The 20,581-nt window shown below is 41.1% G+C and overlaps 1 protein-coding gene and 1 pseudogene across 3 annotated transcripts in view; both read left to right on the top strand.

The window, feature by feature from the left end:
• LOC309647298 (prefoldin subunit 4 pseudogene) overlaps positions 1–11,347 on the top strand; it is a 35,534-nt pseudogene extending 24,187 nt beyond the window's left edge. The window contains exon 2 of the transcript XR_014268667.1: positions 4,274–11,347. The product of XR_014268667.1 is annotated as a prefoldin subunit 4 pseudogene (transcript). The remainder of the gene's footprint in view (positions 1–4,273) is intronic.
• HTR2A (5-hydroxytryptamine receptor 2A) overlaps positions 1–20,581 on the top strand; it is a 59,382-nt gene that overhangs the window by 28,633 nt on the left and 10,168 nt on the right. The gene's annotated exons all lie outside the window — the stretch shown is intronic.

The raw sequence follows: 20,581 nt of genomic DNA, 5'->3' as shown, positions 1-20,581 counted from the left end.
TTAAGTTAATATTTCCATGAATAACTTGTTTTATTTGTAGAACAAATGTCATTTTATAAGTAGTACCAGTATTTTTCTACATAGTCCAAAATAGGGATCTTCAAATAAAGTGTTATAATGAACCAAGCAAAGGACTTAATTTTCCTTGGGTATATTGCCTTACTATAGCTCTTTGCCTCATGTGCTGTGCTATTGAAAATGTTGCATTTAACAATCATATGCTCTCACCAACTTCCATTATAACTTAGGAAAACTAACCCCCTACTTTATTAAAAAGTTGGATTTCAGTACTTGATAAGATTCACAATCAAGAAAGTCATACCATTATTTACCTCAAGGAAAAGTCAGCTGTGGTCGATGTACTCTGTATATTTCATTCTCATAAAATGCCTTCATGGTAATCAACTGGTCACAAAGGTGCCAAAATTGTTTATACACTCATTAATACATATACCTATTAACCCAGTTAATTTGTAGATGAACACTTGAGTGTTTAAACCACCACAGGTTTGATTCATTATTCAACAGAATTCAGAGGTATGAGCTATGTAAGTAAAGACCTTTTAATAACTTTTCAATGGCTTCCCATCTCCCTTAGGATGACTGTGAAATGCTTTCGTTAGGCTTAAATGCTAAATAAGTCCATCTGCCCTCAGGCACCTGCCCATTTCTCCACCCTCACTTCACCTCACTTGCACCTTATCTCCCTTAGGACCTGCCTGCTCTTCCCCCAGTTACTAGACTCTTTGGCTTCAGGGTTGAAATATCATTTCCGATCCTACCCACCCTTCACTTCACTTCTTACTCTTCCTGTAAGTCTTGCCTCCAAGTTCTGTAAAGTGGAGTATTTTACCAGCGAAGTTCTTACCAATTAGAGGACACTCTTAGAGTTAACTTACCCAACAGATGTTGTAAGTTGTCTTACAAAGACTTCATTTAATAGGAGTCACTAACAACTGCATCTCCCAGTCAAGGGTCAGCCAGTTTTTATTTCCCCATTTCTCTTTCCCATTTGGGTGGTTTCTCTTTGGGGGCCTCTATGTCCCTCAGAGCCACCCTGGATCTATCCCAAAGTTCTACAGTACTTTTTTCCCTGCTAATTTTCCTTGTCCTGCTTATATTTTATTAAACTTGATAGTATAGTTTGCCTTCCCTAATACATTAATTTGCATAGAGCGTATCTTACACAGTGCTTACCTCTATTCTTAGATTGTGGTACCTACAGAATAGGCCCTTAATGACTGAACACACAGGGGGAAAAAAATGTTTTTTCAAGGAGCTACTTGCTGTGAGTCATCTCCTCTAAAGTGTGAAATGCTTAAATTGATTGGTTCAAAACCGTATGCATTGCCTATATACTGTGCACCAACTGCTGGGTCGAAGTACACTTACAGAAGGTACAATAATTTGATTCATTGTAATAGTCAAATCTGACAAGGAACTTCTTTGCTGTCGTCTGGTTCTCTATTTTGCATGCTTGCACAGAGGTCATTTTGAAGTCCGCAGCTAATTTCTTATGTCAGAAATTAGTAGGATCCTGCCCCAACTCCCAGGAACTAAAGGGCAGGCAACAGCAAGACAGTCTATTTTTGTCTTCTAAAGGGGGGTTGTCCCCACATGTATCCAGTATTCCTCATTACCTTGGGCTTTTTGGCAATAGGTAAAGGCATAAAACAAACTGATTTCAGTTCAGTAATTAGTGATCCAGGAAGTCTGGGCAATAGATTAAGTCAGAGAAGGAACCTCCTATTCAGAGTTGTAAGAGAGGCACAAATGGGCTTTTCCACCTCTGCAACGTAGCACTTGGAGGAGGGGAAATTTCTCCAAAATAATTCATTCCATCTGCTTCAGCCCCTACAGGACTTCTATTTGGGATAAGGTTTTAGTTGATAAGAGCTAATGGGTTCTAAGTTATCACCCCTTCCAGAAATGGGTGCATTTTAAGTAGAGATTGCCAGAAAGATCAAGACGTGCAATATAAAGAAATGAATCTGTGATGGGAAAATTTGGGGAAGGTGGGAGAGACAATTTAAAAACAGACCTTTCTATGTCTCCCAAACTATATCACAAGGGCAAGTTTACTCCTTGGCCCGCAGCTGACTGAGGATGGGGGAGGGGTGGTAGAAGGAGCTGTGTTGGTATTTGTCGCTGGGTCATGTGTCTAGAGGTACTGAAAATTTAATAATGGTTTTGGGGATAAGGGAAGGACATTTTTCACAATCTAAAAGTATGGCAGTGAGAAGGAAGCTGCTTAGGAGAAAAAATAAAATAAAATCATATCCTTTGGAATCCCAAACTCCAAGTTTCAGAAATGTTAACACTCAATAGGATTTCATCTTATTCTCCTTTTCTTGCTTCTAAGCTTTTCTCCTCCATTTGGCTCTGAACCTGGTTGCTTTCTTCATTTTATCATTTTGGTTCCGTTTCCTACCAGCTGTTATGAAATCACTAGGACCTTTTAAAGGGATAAATTCCTATTTTCCCACTTAGTTTCCCATTTCTGCCTACAACAAAAACATCTGGTGATTCTAATATTAAGTAATCAACCTTTTCAACATGGTGATTAAAAGATATATATCTGAATTTGCATTCATTTGTAGAAATTCTTCCTGGGAGCCATTCATTTTTCATCAAGCTCCCTGTGCTTTTCATTACTTCCTTCCATCTCCCTGTGGTCAACCTGCCTGAGTAAGCAGCTCTATTTCACTCCAATCTCTTGCTCGGCAAATGTAAAACCATTAGCAAATGTTAATAATAGTAACCCATCAGACTTCATTATTTCAGTAATGGAATCTGTCAAGGTCAGCCACTGATAGCTATTAATGACCACTTTGTTAATAAATAGGGGGTAACTGCAACAATATTCATTTTAAGCAAATAAAATACGTTCTGATTAAGAATTCATTCTGCCCGGTTTGAATCCAATTAAGCCAGCTTCTGGAGAAAGGCTCACTCAGGATCTCTCTGCTTAAGAATATAGTCATAGAGACAACATAGTATAAGTTGGACTTCTTTCCATAAAGCTCTTCCTCTCTTTGGAAGCGGTAGAGCTTTCCTTCATCCAAAAGAAAATAAAGGAGCTCGCTCTGCAATCCTCCTTTGCCACAGACCTCCCCATCCCAGGCCCGAACACAAACCTACACCCACACACCCTCCCCCCAGTTTACCATAATTGGCACCATGGTTTTGCTTTAATTTGTTCACGTTACCATTGGGGATTTCTTAATTAGTATGGAGGTTTCCATGTATTATATAGCAACATAAAGTAGACTTAGACCTCAGATTAGAAGTCCAGCCAGGGGAACAGTCAAAATATTTAGTACCCTTTATGACACAGACACCAACCCAGGACCCTGTAGTACAGTGAGAGACAAATATGTAAACAAAATATAATTTGAAGCAGATAAAAGTGCTATGAACGAACAGGACATAGTACCACGATAGTAATAATGGTAACTATTTAGAGAAGATGTTCAGGAAAAGCTTTTCTGACCATTTTTATTTCAGCTGAAACTTGGAAACTGAGTAGCCATACAGTAACACCTTGAGGCCTTGGACAAATTACTAAAAACCTTTGTGTCTGATTATTTGGGAAAGAAAAATGCCTGTAGATACTAAGTTATAGTAGTATTTTCTTTTTCCCTGCATGTTGAGTATTGCTGTCTCCTTAGAGAAAAGCAGTTTTTCAGAGTGAAATAATTCCTGAGCTTTAATATTGAGAGAAAAGTATAATGTGACAATCACTACAAATACTTTACTACAGTTCAAAGTTACAATTGTTTCTTGTAGTGAACAAAAATTCCAGTCTTTTAAACAACTCATGGCTCCAGTAGAATGAAGAACCAAGGGTTATGGCCCATCTATCCTGCTTTTCTCAATAGCTGCTCCTTCCCTTCACCCATCTTGTCTAACTTATCAAGTGGCCAAGTCAGAACCCTGAGCAACATTCTTGCCATTTTCCTCGCCTCCCAGAGTCCATGGTCATGTCTATTATTTCTGTTGCCTCAATATCACCTGATTTCATTCCTTTTTCTCCATCCCCTCTGCCTTGGCATTCATCTGAGACTTTACCTTTTGACAGGAATTGCGCTATATTCTCTAAAGTGGTCTGACTTATTCCCATTTCTAGTTCATGCTCATGTTAGTGCCCAGTCTAATTTGTAAAGCACAAATATAACCAGGTCTATCCTCTGCCTAGAATCTTATCGGCTCCTTCCTAGTTCCTTGTGCATAAAGCATGACATGGAAGGCTTATCAAGAATTATTCTCTCAGGATGGCGGCCAGCATGAAGAAGGCGGCTGCAGAAGATGTCGATGTTACTTTTGAAGATCAACAAAAGACAAACAGATTTGCACAGGATACAAGTAGAATCACAGAGCTGAAGGAAGAAATAGAAGTAAAAGAAGAAACAACTCCAGAATTTAGAAGATGTTTGTGAGGACATCATGCTTGCAGACAACGACTGCTTAATGATACCTTATCAGATTTATGATGTTTCCATTAGCCATTCTGAAGAAGAAACACAAGAAATATTAGAAGAAGCAAAGAAAAATTTGCAAGAAGAAACTGACGCCTTAGAATCCAGAATGGAATCAATTCAGCGGGTGTTAGCAGATTTGAAAGTACAGTTATATGCAAAATATGGGAGTAACATAAACCTTGAAGCTGATGAAAGTTAAACATTTTATAATACTTTTTTAAATGTTTAATAAACTTGAATATTCTTTAAAATGATAATTTCCCTTCTCCAAATGATGTGGAAAGCAAAACATTTTTTTAAATTTTTCATTTATTTAATGGAAACTTGCCTATTTTCAGGTCTTGCCTATTTATATTTTTAAAAGAAGACAGTATTCATCTATGTATTTTGCATAACAATTACATCAAGTGTAGGGGCTTTATGTCATATTAAAATCAGTTAAGCAATCATTTACGTTTCTGTATTATCATTTAGAATATTTGTGCAATTTTTATTACAAGAAAATTTAACAGTTAAAAAAATAAGAATTATTCTCTGCCTTTCTACTCCATCTCAACCCTGTTATGCTACCGGCAACCCCTCATTGCGTTCTAGTCTCTTTCATCAGGATGCTCCCTCTCTCTGGAGCATCTTCCCCTTCTTTCTTACGACCACTACCGTTCACCCTTCAAGACTCAGCTCGGCACTCATTTCTTCGTAGCGTCCTCCCCTGACAGCTGTCTGAGGGGCTTGTCCTGGAGGAATCCTTAGCACCTTCCTTGTCTAGACTCATATCTGTTTACCAAGAAGCTCCAAATCAATGTGTCCAAAACTGACTTATGACTTTCTCCCTAAAACTTGTTTTCTATTTCAGGTTCCACTCTCTACAAAGCTAAAAACCTTCAGTCTTCATTTTTCTTCCTGTACCCACACCTAATCACTAAGTTCTACCAATTCTCTTAATGTCTTATGAATCCCTCCACTTTTCTCTGTCCCCACTGCTGTCTGTCACTTTCTCACCTTGTGTACTGCATCAGCCTCTTTACCGGTCTAGTTCCCTTCTGATCCATTTTCCACACTGCCAGACCTTTCATCCGATCATTTCCATTCTCCGCCTTAAATCATTGAATGGCTGCCCATCGCCCTCAGGATAAAGTTAAAACTTCTCCAAATGACTCACAAGGCCCTTCAAGATATAGCTCTTGCATACTTCTTCAGACTCATCTCTCTCTGGAGGATACTTACCTCATATTGAATGACTTTCAGTTCTTATTATGGGCTGTGCTTTCTTGTCTCTAGGGAATGTATCCAATTTGTCTGGATAAAGCCTTATTTTTGAGGTCTCAGTTTTTGATCCCTTTCTGCAGAAAGTTTTCTTGATCTGTCCCCAAATCCAAGTGCCCTTCTGTGCTCCTCATTGTACCCTGAAACTGCTGCTACCCTAGGATGTATTACCCTGTTAGTAATGCCTTCTACTGAACTGTAAACTCTGATGTCAGGGACTGTTTCGGCCAAGGTTGTATCCTTGGTGCTCATCACCATGCCTGACACTTAGGAGACATTCAAAAATTATTTTCCCCATGAATGATAAGGAGTTAGATAATGATATCCCTTTAACCTAAGTTACAAGCCTTTTCATAAGAAATCCTGATCCCAGGATGAAAGTACTGTGAGAGCATATATAAGAACCACCATACTAGATATACCAGTAGCCCCGTTCGCCCTAGTATTTTGTACTAAGAGTTGAACAGGCTTCACTAGAGAAACACAAGCTGATCTTACCTTTCACAAACTTTAAGGCATATATAAGACTCGTACTGACTTAACAGATCGATACTCCATAAGGTAGAGAGCTAGCCAAGCCCCACATCCATTTAGAAGACTCATTTCTATTCAAAACCCTGCTGCAGTTTTTAATCTCTTGCGTTTCATAAGCTCATAGTGAGTGAAGTAACATTCCTATGTCTTTACTTCCTACCTGTCTTTGTTGGGAAAAAGAGAGGTTAAGTAATTAGGTTTATTGAGAATTCACTGGAAAGAAATGCAAACACTAGGTACAACTTTACTTCAAGTCTTTTCTAAATTGCCTATTAGGTTGATTAGAAAGCCATGAGGGATTACTGTTTTGCTTTATTTTAATGAGGGATTTTTACAGAGAAAAACTATTCAAATTGGATACTCTTATAAGGAGAATGAGAATCATATTGGCAGGACACAAATGCCTGAATCTTGTTCTTAACCCACTGTTTAGAACACTGTCAGTTTTCCAAGAGAAATGTATAACCAGAGGATGAAGCAGGACAAAGGATTGCTTTGTTCTACCCCTTTTGTCCTAAATCCAGTCTCTTATCTTGAATGTCAAGAATATACCAGCAAGGAAGAGTTGTAAGTATCAGATGGTGGTAGCCAGAGGAAAGACCCTTTGCCCCAGTGCCCAGGGTTGTTTAAGACCTTTGGTAACTCTTACTTCTAGAGCCTCCACCCACATCATCTTAAACACGTACGTTCAATGTGGCATATTAATGTAGCCAGGTCAGCTCTGATCGTTAGATGTTACATGGTATCGACACTTAGATGTTTATTTTGAAAAGGTTACATATATGTGTTTCGGATTTTTGCTAGATCTTAAAATTTTCATAGGCCCTTCAGAACACCAAAAGGTCCCCACCTGCCACCCCACCTCAGACCTTTTTAGGGAAAGCAAGCTTTGGAGTTCTGTCCCCTGTTATAGTTTGTCTGGCTACATGTAATAAAGAGCATCCACAGACACAGAAGCCAAAGAAAAAGGCGGCCAGGGTATCTCCCAGCTGGGACCCGCTTCACACTCCAGACAAGGGAAGAAGTGGAAATGCGAGACAGCCCCCCAGCCCACCCTAATGAGATCTATTTAGGGTCTCACACAAGAAAAATGTGAGGTTGGATCATGTGAAACTGTACTTTCTGAAGGTCAAAGGTAACTAACTATCGGCCTTTTCATGTTTCAACCTAACAATTCAGTGAGTGTCCTTGAATCTGACCGACCCACAGCGTCACTTCCCCGGGGAGGCAGAGTGAAGGAAAGAGGGTGTACTAGCTTCCTAGGCCGCCATACCAAAATGCCACAGACTGGGCGTCTCAAACAGGAATGTATTGTTTCACAGTTCTGGAAGCTAGAAGGCCAAAATTAAAGCATCGGCAGGGTTGGTTCCTTCTGCAGGCTGTGAGGGAGAGTCTGCTCCGTGCCTCTCTCCCAACTTCTGGTGTTTTGCTGACAATCCTTTGCATTCCTCGTCTTGATAGATGCACCACCCAACTTCTACCTTAATCTTCATGTAATGTTATCCCTGTGTGTTTCTCTCTGCACCCTAATTTCCCCTTTTTATAAGGTCACCAGTCATACTGGATTAGGGCTCATTCTCATGACCTTATTTCAACTTGATCATCAACAAAAACTATTTTCAAATAAGGTCACATTCACAGATGCTGGGAATTAGGACTTCAACATCTTTTCCAGGAATACTCTTCAACTAAAACCGGGGGTTGCGGATGGCTGGCAGGGGAGAGTGGGACGTAATCTATGATCTTAACCAAACGCTGTGATCTGTTTTTCCCTTAATCAAATGTTAATTATATGATCACATCCCTGAACCTAGGGAGTCTCTGCTGACTTCTTTTATTAGTGACGTACACCATAAAATCCCCGGGAAAAGTTCAGCCTAGAAAGAGTTGAAGTCAGGTAGGGCCAGACCTGGAAGAGTGATATTTAATTCTAATAGAGGCTAAAAAAAAAAAAAAAAAAAAAAAAAGGAAGAAAAAGAGACCACTACTGGAATTCCTGACAATAAACGTCAATTCTAGCAGCTTCTACCTCAAGCCAGTACAAGCCTGAAATGAGCTAAATTGTATGAGCTCTATTATGTGCCCCTCTTGTAGGCTAACAGAGAAGGAGTCTAATTAACTAAGTTTTAACAGAGTCTAAAAGCAATCGTAACAGAAGAGAGTACTAAAGGTCTGGCTCACAGCCACGGAGAAATACCTAAGCCTTTGATATTTGTAACACCACCTACTAGATGATTCGCTCATTCTCAGAGCATTGATCCTCCCGTCACACATCAGTTAATGAACGTTTCTGTCCTATTCACACCACAAGAGTTCAAGTTCAGCTAACATCTGTGAGCATCTCCTAAAAGATGCCACTGGGGGCCTTGCCACTTTCTCTCATTTAATCCTCCCAACAACTCTGAGGGATAAACTTTCTTTGTTAGGAAAGAATCAAATCCCAGACTTGACACTGTGTCCAGAGCCCTCCCCCTACAATTTGATAATGTTCTGAAGGAAAATATATGTGCTGCTGATGACCAGGACCCTTCGGGCTTAGTTCCTCAGGCTGGTTTCCCTTTAGTCTTCCAGGTTTAAAAGTAAAGAAGGGCCTCCAGGTGCTATTACAAAGGCAGATTCACTGGGACTACAGACTACCTCTTCTAAACCTAACAGAAGAGGGGAATTGGGGAATTGGAGAACTAGCATAAAAGCTGTGAAAAACCTCTAGGAAAACAGAAGGTGATCAGGTCCACACGTGGGAGACGCATAGCCCAGAGGGGAAAAGTGCCGAGAGCCACAGACAGTGTAGTGGGCTCCCCCTTAGAGCCACTGCCCTTGGCCGGGACCGCTTGCCTGGTGACCAAACAGAGAAACAGAAACCTTGGCTGGTACCTCCTCCAGCCGGTGGGCTAAGTTCAGGCCAGGGCTGCAGATCTTGGCCTTCGCGGCACATAAGAATCACCTGTGGAGTTTTAAAACCTTCTGTCCTAGGCCTCACCTGGGGCTCAAAGTCAGATTGTAGGTTCAGTCCAGGTGTCAGTATTTTAAAGCTCCGAGGTGATTCCAACGTGCTCCGAGGTCGAGAACCGCCGAATCAAAGCACGGGGAAAGGGGAGAAGCAGCCAGCTGGCCCCCGAGCTTTCTCTCCTCCTGGTCCTCCCAGCCCAAGGGATAGGGGATTGGGAGCTAGAGCAGCAGCCCACGCAGGTGTCGTGCAGACATCCAGGCAGGGTGTGGGCAAATGGGGGATCTTTGAGCCCACCTTTTAATGCTAGAGGTCCTCTGCCCTAAGGTCCATCCTCCCCCCCCAACAAATAGAATCACCAGGAGGCACACAGGCTAGGGCGTGAGCTGTAAAACCCCCTTCTCCTGCTGAACACAATCAGCTGTGGCAGCTTAAATCCTCAGAACAAACTCAAGAAAAAAATACTTAGGCCTATGAGAAGCAAATCTGTAAAGGAAATACTAGTAGCCCAACGTTTAACCTGACCATTCAGAAGTAACACACCATACAAAGGAACAATAACAACCACACAGATTGACGCAGGCAGCAACACTGGATGCAAAAAAGATAACATAAGAATTCCCAAGACCTTTATGACAAAAAAGCCTTAAACTGTTATAGACAAAATAATACGACTTAGCCAGTTAAAAAGATACAACATGTTCATATTGGGATAATTTGACATCGTAAATTGCAGAACTAAGATGTTAGTTTCCCCCAAAATTAAACCCACAGTTTCAATTCAAATATCAAAAGGATTTGAGGAACTCGACAAAGTTCTCGTAAATGTTTATGGGAGAACAAGTCCATCACATCCGTAGCTTGTATGAGGAAGAGGAAGGACCAAGGCCAAAAGGCAGGGCTTCTGTCCCCCAGTCTCATGCTTATTTCACCCCACATGGCTACAGCTGTGAACTGCACTTTAATAACAATACATAAAGGTGAAAAGCAAGGCTGCTTTTCATATTGTGGAACAGTTTTCTTCCTCACAGGAAGGTTTAAAAGTTCATACATGAGCTTGGATGGCTTCAAAACTCAAGTTTTGAAGAGTTTGCCGGGTGAATCTCACTCCAAATGAACAAAGGCAATGCCATCAAAACAGTGGGAGCAGAGGACGCTGTGTACAAGCAAAGGCTGGAGAGGCCCCACTCTCTGACTGACCCCCTGAATGCGCCTACTTACAGCAACACCCAAGTATCAGAGAAGGAACCGGTCCAGGCAACGTGTGTCCCCTTCCTGGTGCTGCAGTAACAATTATCACAAACTTAAGCAACACTTCTGTCAACTTAAAAACACACACACAAATGTGTTACCTTCAAGTCTAGTTAGAAGTCCAAAATAGGTCTTACCGGGCCAAGTCAAGACATCAGCAGGGCTGCGGTCCTTCCAGGGGCTGGGGGAGAAAGCATCACCTTGCCCTCTCCAGCTTCCAGAGTCCACCGGCCGCCATCTTCCAAGACTGAATCACTCTGAGCTGGCTCTCCCGCCTCCCGCTTCCACCTTAAGGCTGCTTGTGATTACAGTGAGCTCACCTGGATGCGCCAGGCTCCTCGCCCTGTTTGAAGGTCAGCTGATTGGCATCCTTAATTCTCATCTGCAACCTTAAGTCCCCTTTGCTGTGAAATACAACGCATTCAGTTTCCCGGAGTTAGATGTGAGCATTTCAGGGGATCATTATTCTGTCACCCACAAAATGTATCAGTTCAAGAATTTAGTGGGCTGGAGCTGGTTAAACAGTGTCTTTGCTACTGTCACGAAGTTTAGAAAAGCAGTGAACGTATCATCAAGAAGTTCACAGTTTACTTAACCGGATCCACCACTACCCCACATGCCCAAACTGTTGTTAAAAGGAGGGTCTCTCTCTCTCTCCCACTTGCTCTAAAACCATCCTACCCTTGTAAACTGGACAACTGAGCAATTTTTCAGAAGTTCCTGTTTCCATTGTATGAAAGTTGTCTTTTGTCTATGTGAAAGTATTCTTTTGGTCGGACTTATTCTAAGAATTGCTTCAATTTTAACACGTATGTAACTGGCAAATTACCTCCTCCCCAGGATACTAATGTGTTTTGTGGTGTGTGTGTGCACGTGTTTTAACCTGAATACACAATTCATCAAAAAGCTCATCCTTTTATCATTTTCCTGCATTTCCTTAAAATTAACTGGCTCATTAGATTTTTGACTGTGACTTGGGTCTCTTGATGTGTGTTTAAAGCATAAATTGCTTCCATATTCTCAGAAAAGCACTCTCCAGGAGATATGGAACTATGAAGCTGTGAAGCTGTGATTTTATCAGGAGGCACATACACACACTCTCTCTCTCACACACCCACACAGAAATGTAGCCTTTGTATATCCAGGTTCAATGGTCCAGAATCATTTTTGTGTTACAGAGTATTGCAGGATTACCTTTCCCCTGAAAATTTTACACAGTCAGAAGAACATAAACTTTTGCATGCATTGTCAGAGGGTTTCTGCCCCACCCTCATCCATGAAATCATCTAAAGGTTAACTTGGAAGAAAAGCATTCAACATCAGCACAGGTGCAGGGTATCAACCAGCTGGAACCCAGGGAAAGACAATGAGTGTAAAAAAGTAGCAGAGGAAATTGCAATTTTAAAAATGTTACAATTGTTCACGTTAATGTAAAAATGTCAAATTAAAAAAACTGGGAGATGTGCATTAAAGACTTATAGTTGATAATTCCTCCTTAACTTTAAGCTCCTGAACGACAGGTTCCATATCGTATCTCTTCATTTTTGTTTCTCTCTCATGGAAAGCCATGACTGGCCTTCCCGTGAATAGCATCTAAATGGCTCTCAATGTGAAATTTAGATACAAAGAAAGAAGAAGGCTTGCACTCAGCAGCATGTTTCATAGCTAGGGCCCAGCATGAATTTCAGGATCCAGGCCTCATGGTGCAGAATCCAGGAGTGATGTGATCTGTTAAGTAGCAGATTTGCTGAAATGAGGTAGTTTGACCCCTCAAGCCTGCATGCCTGACGGCTGCACTGCGCTGAGGCCACAAAGCAAAGAAACATACACACTCTGGAGCCAGACTGGCTGCATCTCAAAATCCTAGTTCCGCCTCTTACTGTGTGACCTTAGGCAAGTTACTTAACCTCTCGGTGCCTCGTTTTTCATCAGCAAATGGAGATAATAATAGTACGTATCTCACAGGGTTGTTGTGAAAATTAAGTGAGCTAAGTTGTGTAAAGCACTTAGGACAGTGCTTAGAACACAGAAAATATCATACAACTATTTGCTACTACTATTATGTTATTATTATTATTATTATTATTATTATTATTATTATTATTATTACCATCCCTACCACCACTACATAGTGTCCCTAAAGAAGCGTTAGGCTGTAAAGATGAAAGATCTTATTAACTGCAGGGTATTAGAGAAAGGGTACTATCTCTTGAAAGCCCTCATATTTAATAGCTTTACCTTCAACACCTACAAAGACCTAATTTGACTAGAATTTCTAGTGCCCCAAATGACCTATATTTGGGCAACCTCTTGCCCTTACCCCTATAACCAAGGTAATGAGAAAGTCTATTATCTAATCATAATTGCTTTCTGCTCTTCTTTTTATGTCCCAAAGGCCCCTGAATTTGCTTGTTCATTTATTCCACGAATCTTTATTTATTTTCTAATGCTTAGATACTGTGTGCCAGGCACTATCTTGGGAAAAGTCCCTGATTTTTATGGAGTTTACATTCATGGAAAAAGACAAACAATAAACAAGCAAATAAATAGACCAATAAAAAAAATTCGTATAATGACAAGTGCTATAAAGAAAACAAATCAGGGAAATGTGCTATAGAGTGACTCAGGCAGGGTGAGCAAGGGCTAATTTAGGTTAAGTTGTCAGGAAAGGGCTCACTAAGGAGAGGGAATTAAAACAGATGCTGAATGATAAAGAAGGAGCCAGCCATGGGAACACGGAGGACACGTTCCTGGCAGTGGGAACAGCAAGTCCTAAGTCCTATGTGGAAACCAGCTGATGGGGTTAAAGGATCAGAAAGAAGCCAGTGCAGCTCAAGCAATTCATCAAGAAGCGATGAGATGTGTGTTAGGAGACAAGGAACGAGAGGGAGGCTGGGCTGATAAGAGAAGGCCTTGCAGCCAAGCTAAGGAGGTAGACGTTATTCTAAGTGCAATGGGTGATCTCTGAAAGGTTCAAGCAAAGGGTTACATGGGTAAGGGTGGACACAGTGAGAGCAGTGGGGAAGCTCTTGCAGTAATCCAGGTGAGAATCTTAATGGCTTGGAGTATAGAGATGGCAGTGGAGATAGAGAAAGGTAGACAGATCTGGATATAAAATATATATTGGAGGTAGGATTAATAATATGTTGGTGAGTTTTTTGCAAGCATAGGATAATGAAAAGAATGACTCTGGTTTTTGAGCTGTGTACCTGGATGGTTGGTAGTGCCATTAACTAGGACGGGGAAAGTGGAGAAAGTTGGCGGAGCGGTGAGGGATGCAATCCAGAGCTCTATCGTGGCCGTGTAAAGTTAGGATGCCTATTAGAGACATCCACGCTGCAAGGCCAAGTAGGCAACTACATATTTGTTTATTGCTTATGAAAGAGTTATTTGTGACCTTGAATAGGATACTTGTATTGAAGAGCCCTGAGAGTGAAGTCTAGTTATATCAATGGCAATGCACAGCCCTTTTGTTTGTTTTCCACTTCTATCTCCTGTTTCTATTCCTACCTCCAGTGTATAAGGTCCCACATAATATTCACTTGCGTCTCAAGGCTCTTGACCCATGAACATTCTTAATCCCTAAAAAAGTATTAGTTATAAAGGGAAAGCAGTGAAGGAGCGAACCAAACATTCTGATGTAGTCAAAGACCACTAGCCTAGGGACCATGAAGCCAAGGTCATGACAAAAAGTGAGGTACGGGGGGTGCCGGGTGGTGGTGGGATGAATTGGGAGATTGGGATTGACATATATACACTAATATGTATAAAATATGTAACTAATAAGAACCTGCTATATAAAAAAATTAAATTTAATTAAAAAAAAAAAACCCATATAACCCCAGACTAACCATGAGAGGGACATCAGATAAATACCAATGGAGACTCACTCTACAAAATATTTGACCAGTACTCCGCAAACTGTCAAGGTCATCAAATATGAGGAACGTCTGACAAACTGCCACAGCCGCGAGAAGCCAAAGAGACATGACCCCAAAATGTAGTGTGGGGTGCTGGATGGGATCTTGGAACAGGAAGAGGACAGTGGGTAAAAACTGAAAAGATGGGAATCAGGTATGAACTTACAATAATGTATCCATATTGATTCCCTAATTGTAATAAACATACCACAGTAATGTAGTGTCTGTAACAGGGGAAACTGGCTGTGGGCATATGACAACTCTCTGTACTATGGGCACATTTTTTCTGTAAATCTAAAGTTCTTAAAAAGTAAAGCTTATTAAAAAAAAAAAAAAAAAGGTACAGAAGAAAAGAAATGATTCCTAGGCTTGACTCCTAGCTCATTCCTTTACTAACTGAAAAACCTAGAGCCAATTATAGAATATTTTGGAAACTCAGTTTTCCTCCCCTGTAAAATGGGGATAATAATTCCTGGCTCATTTGTGCCTTGTGAGGATGAAATTTGCTAACATCTGTGAACACCCACACAGTGCCTATACTATCTATGGTGGACATCTGTAAATATAGGTTTCTCCCACTCTTTTTACTTACTATCTTTCTACCTTGGTTCATCAAATGTAAAAAGAAGATGCTTCGCTAGATGATCATTAAGCTCTATTTCAGCTCTTTAAAAACCAATAAACCATCCTCTTGATAACAACTGGATAAACTTCTTGGTTAAAGCTACTTTTTAACCCAATATTAGTACATCTTTCTGCAAGCTTAGGTCATATTTAGACTAGGGAAGATGCAGCATTCAGAAGCAGGCATTAGACCAGAGAAACGTCTCTCCAATGTTGCAAAAAAAAATTTTTTTAACACTTTTATTGGAGTATAATTGCTTTACAATGTTGTGTTAGTTGCTGCTGTATAACAAAGTGAATCAGCTATACGTATAGCTATATCCCCATATCCCCTCCCTCTTGCGTCTCCCTCCCACCCTCCCTATCCCACCCCTCTAGGTGGTCACAAAGCACAGAGCTGATCTCCCTGTGCTATGCGGCTGCATCCCACTAGCTATCTATTTTACATTTGGTAGTGTATATATGTCAATGCTACTCTCTCACTTCATCCCAGCTTACTGTTCCCCCTCCCCATGTCCTCAAGTCCATTCTCTATGTCTGTGTCTTTATTCCTGTCCTGCCCCCAGGTTCATCAGAACCATTTTTTTTTTAGATTCCATATATATGTGTTAGCATATGGTATTTGTTTTTCTCTTTCTGACTTACTTCACTCTGTATGACAGACTCTAGGTCCATCCACCTCACTACAAATAACTCAATTTCATTTCTTTTTATGGCTGAGTAATATTCCATTGTATATATGTGCCACATCTTCTTTATCCATTCATCTGTCGATGGACACTTAGGTTGCTTCCATGTCCTGGCTATTGTCAATAGAGCTGCAGTGAACATTGTGGTAAATGACTCTTTTTGAATTATGGTGTTCTCAGGGTATATGCACAGCAGTGGGATTGCTGGGTCATATGGTAGTTCTATTTTTAGTTTTTTATGGAACCTCCATACTGTTCTCCATAGTGGCTGTATCAATTTACATTCCCACCAACAGTTGTTACAAAAATTTTATCTCCCCCAACATCAGTAAAATGTCAGGGTAGGAATAACCTTGTAGAAGTTAGAGTAAATGAAATCTCACAGAGTGGTACTTTTAGTAGCACTTGCTGAAAACACAGTCTAGGAGAATCAAAACCCAAAGCTCTTCATCTCAGACTCCCCTAAACTGGACAGGAAGTTTGGAGGTCTGGGCCAACCAGATGGATGGGGGATAAGAGTGGGAAGCTGTCAAGAAGCTTCTAGTGTCCTACCAGCTCAGAGAGAGAGGGGCTAAGACAGGAGGGCCATACAGAAGACCAGCTCAGGTTAAAAAAGGGAGTCACTAGTTAGGGACTTCCTGTGTCCCCCTCCTCCAGGGACACCTGTCAGAACAAGAGCTTATCCAGCTGTGTGGCAGCAGCACTGATCTGAGTCCAAGGGGAGTGCCTCTGCAGCCCACGCTGAGAAAGACACTGCTTGATCAAAGGACTTAGGAACAAAAATTAAAATGTGTTCGAGCCTTATGGTAGAAACAGTGTCGGTTTATCAGGGCAGACACAGTGTCCCCAAGAACAAGGCCAAGATGAGAAGCCTATAAGAGATGTGAATAAAGAAGAATCCACACCCAAAACACTTTTTAAAGCTCCAAACCTACGCCAAGCTAATTGAAAAATGAAAAATCGCTCTGGCCCAGAGATCTGTTTGGTTTGGCTTGGGCAATGTGTTTTTTCTTAATTGAACCCAATTGTCCTGTTCAGTTTTCCAAGTACCACTCTCCTGTCATCTTCTACCCCAACCCATAAACCAGCTATATGACTACATTAGTCCCGTAGGCATTCAGGTTCACAGCTACTGGTATGTAATTTCCAGACTGACTTACTTTTAAGTATTCGATACTTGAACATATGCTGACTGCAGGGATGATGGAGAAAGAGAACAATCCTAGGAGAAAGAGGAAAACAGGAAAAGGCCAGAAATTCCAGCCTTGCCGTCTTTGGATGAGGCATCTCCCCACACCCAGCCCAATTAAAACAGCTGCAAATTGGGCCAAACCTAGGTCCAGTGAAATGGGTACCTGGCATAGTCATAGCTGCCTGTCTCTGTCAACTAGCCTTTCTATATTTGGAGAAATTCCCGAGAGGCAGAACTCAAATTCCCAGCCTTCCTGGTAGCTAGGACATTGGCTCATGGTCTAGGTTCCTCCAAAGACCATGGCAAAACTGTGGTTCCTGGCAAAACTGTGATGTGGAAAAGAGCAAAGTGAACAAATATGATGTCTTTGCCAGCATGGAGGTGGCTGGGCCATCAGGTTCCCAGTGGTTGCATAATTGATTCCCTAGTAAAGAAGTGACATTGATGAGACAGGAGGCTCTGATGCTCAGTGGACAAAGAAAAAAGCAGAAGTTTCCTCATCAGACCGGGTCGGCAATGCAATTTTACTCCTGGAATTTTAGCCTGGAGCCCAGGCCTCTCAAGAATTCTTTGAACTACTCAGTATCATTTTATTAAACTCATTTTCTGCTAGGTCAGCCCAATCAGCTTCTATTGCTTGAAACCAAAATCCATGACTGATAAAGCAAGCAGTGGTAGATCCATCTTTGAGAACCTTTCATTGGGGCTGCCTTGGGAGAAAGCCATTCGTGCTGATTTCCACGAATCCCAACACCTGTGAAAGAAGCCCCAGATGTCATCAGGCCGCCCTTGTTCCCACAGAGGAAGTGCACAGGAGAAAACTCTTTTTTATCCTTGCTCTGTGAATCCTAACATGTACTTTCTGAAGTCATATCACCTTGCACACCCATTACTCAGTACTCCTGGCAGTTGACTTAATTGTCACCATCTGCAGAAGAGGTGGTTAAATTTTCACCACTTGCTACTTAGTCAGTTGTGGAAAATGACAGAGCTGAGAAGTCTATTCTCAGCCAGTCTGGGAGATGGTCTTGCTCTACGTGGCCCTTATAGTGACTAGTGAACTGGTTCCCTCTTCTCGGACCTCTGTGCAAGCAAGACACAGATTTTAAGCTAAGCTGCAAGGATGACAGCAAGCTGGTTTTCCTTTCTGTTAGAGCCAAACAAAGGATGTAGGAGTTCTCAGCTACAGCAGGGATTTTCAGACAGAATGAAGGATTCTGCCCACTAAGAAAGGCTGTCGAATGTTCTTCTCTATTATTTCTGTCTGCTAGACAATTCTGTATTTACTACAAACAGTAGAGCAATTCTCATTTATAGTCCTCATGAGAATCCTTTCATGGGGATACTATTAAATCCCCCATTTTATGGGAGAAAAAGCTCAGACAGATTAAGTGGCTTGCTTAAAGTCATAGGGGATCCAAACTTGAGTTTTCTGATTCGAAGCTGGTGGCTTTTTCTTCTACACGTCAGTGGCTTTCAATGTGGGTTCCAGGGATCTCTGGGATGCTTTCGGGAAGCCAAGGAGGTCAATACTATTTTAATAATAATAATAGTAATAATAATATCCAAAGTAAAGGAGATCACTATCTCAAAGAGGTATCTACACCCCCATGTTCATCGCAGCATTATTCACAATAGCCAAGACATGGAAACACCTAAGTGTCCACTGATGAATGTATAAAGAAAATATGGTGTATATATATTTGTGTCCTGCCTTTTGTGACAACATGGATGGACCTTGAAGGCACTATGCTAAGTGAATAAATCAGACAGAGAAGGACAAATACTGTATGATCTCACTTATATGTGGAATCTATACAAACAGAGTAAAATGCTGGTTACCAGGGGCTAAGGGTTGGGGGAAATGAGGGTGCAAACTTTCGGTTCTAAGATGAATAAGTTCTGGACTCTAAGGTATAGCGTGGTGACCATAGTTAACAACACTTATTGTACACTTGAATGTTTCTATGAGCGTAGAGCTTTAATGTTCTTACTGTAACAACAACAAAATGGTAATTATGTGAGGTAAAGGATGTGTTAACTAACCTTATTGTGGTAAACGTTTCGCAAAATATATGTGTATCAAATCGTCACATTGTACACCTTAAACGTACACAATGGTATATGTCAAATATATCTCAGCAAAGCTGGGAAAATATAAAGTGTCATTTGCCCTCTTCTGTTTCATCCTTTTATGAGGGTGCAGGGGAATTTTCCAGAGGATACCTGACATGAAATATAACAGACTGAAGCAGAAGCATATGTGAGAATCCAGCTGTCTTCTATTAAGCCAAACATTAAAGAGATTTTCAAAACTGCAAAACAGTGCCACTCTTCTCACTGTTTTGTTCTGGAAAACATAAGTATTTTTCATAAAAAATATTATTTATGTGAATATATAATGGGTTTATTCGTTTTATTTTAAAATGGATTGATACATTATCTTCAGCGTTCACAGCTTTCATTTCTAATACAGCAAATATTTATAGATGTAACCCACAGAAACAAAAACACTTTGGAATCTCCAATAATTTTTCAATGTGTAAAAGAGTCTTGAGACCAAAATGTTTGAGAACTGCTCTCCTGCATTATAGCTGCCTTAAAAAAAATATCCAGGGTAGATACAGATTTACCTTGATTGCATTTGAACAATTTGATGCCAGTGCTAAACCCAGATTTTCTGCTTACACCTTGCATGCTCTTCCTCCTTGTCTTGATTTGGATTGATGAGTTCGTGAATGACAGCCAAAAGTCTTGAACTGTAGTGATTATAGACTCAAGCAGCTTCCTCCTCTCAATTCCTAAAGTACCTAGTTCACTGTATGTTCGATTAATATTTGATCACTGGATGAATGACTAAAACAGATTGCTATCACAGACAGAGGACCTGCTTGATGCCTCTGCTTGATGAACATGTGCCCTTGCTCCTGAGTTCAGTTGCCTGCCAAACCCAGCTCAACTCAGCCCTGGCAAGGCCAAGTGCACTTCGGCCCCGGATGTACAGCGATCGTATACCTGTCTCCCTGCCTTTGGACCTGACCCCTGTCCAGAGTCTATTCACCCACAAGACCCAGCTTAGCCACCCTGACCCCTACACAACTCTTTCCTGGAGACACTAACCCACAATGATCATCACATTCTGACATCGTGTAGGAGTGTTTATCCACGTCACCTATTTTGCCTCTTGATCTCATTCTATCCTGCACTGCTGTCTTTCTAAATCACCTGCGTCTATTTCATTTTCCCTGCAAGATCTTAGACTTCACGAAGGTTCTCAAAGGTCTTCTGTGGTACCCACAGAATCAAGCATAGTGCCAAGTCAATTATAATCACTTTCAACTTAAAAGTTTACAAAATAATTGACACATCACCTCACTGTTTTCTCACCAAAGCCCTGTAGGTAAATTAGGGAAGGCCTCTTTTTATTATCTCCACCTTACAGAGGGAGGCTTTAAAATTAAGCAGCCTAAGGTCACTCAGCTAGTGATGGACAGAGTCAGGATGCCAACCTGTGTCTTGTGATGCCCTATTCCGTGCTTTCCCCACTGTATCATGCTCTAGTTTCCTAATACATACCTATTTAATTTACCTGAAAGAGAGCTTTGAGAAAAACAACAGCTCTAGATCTATGAGTCAGAACAGGCAGGAATAAACGCAGGTCTCCTGATTCTCTCTCAGGT

This window comes from Balaenoptera physalus (assembly GCF_965194825.1).
Source record: "Balaenoptera physalus genome assembly, chromosome: 18".
NCBI classification, from domain to species: Eukaryota; Metazoa; Chordata; class Mammalia; order Artiodactyla; family Balaenopteridae; genus Balaenoptera; species Balaenoptera physalus.
The sequence above is the reverse complement of the archived record's forward strand: the minus strand, read 5'-3'. Positions and strand labels throughout refer to the sequence as shown.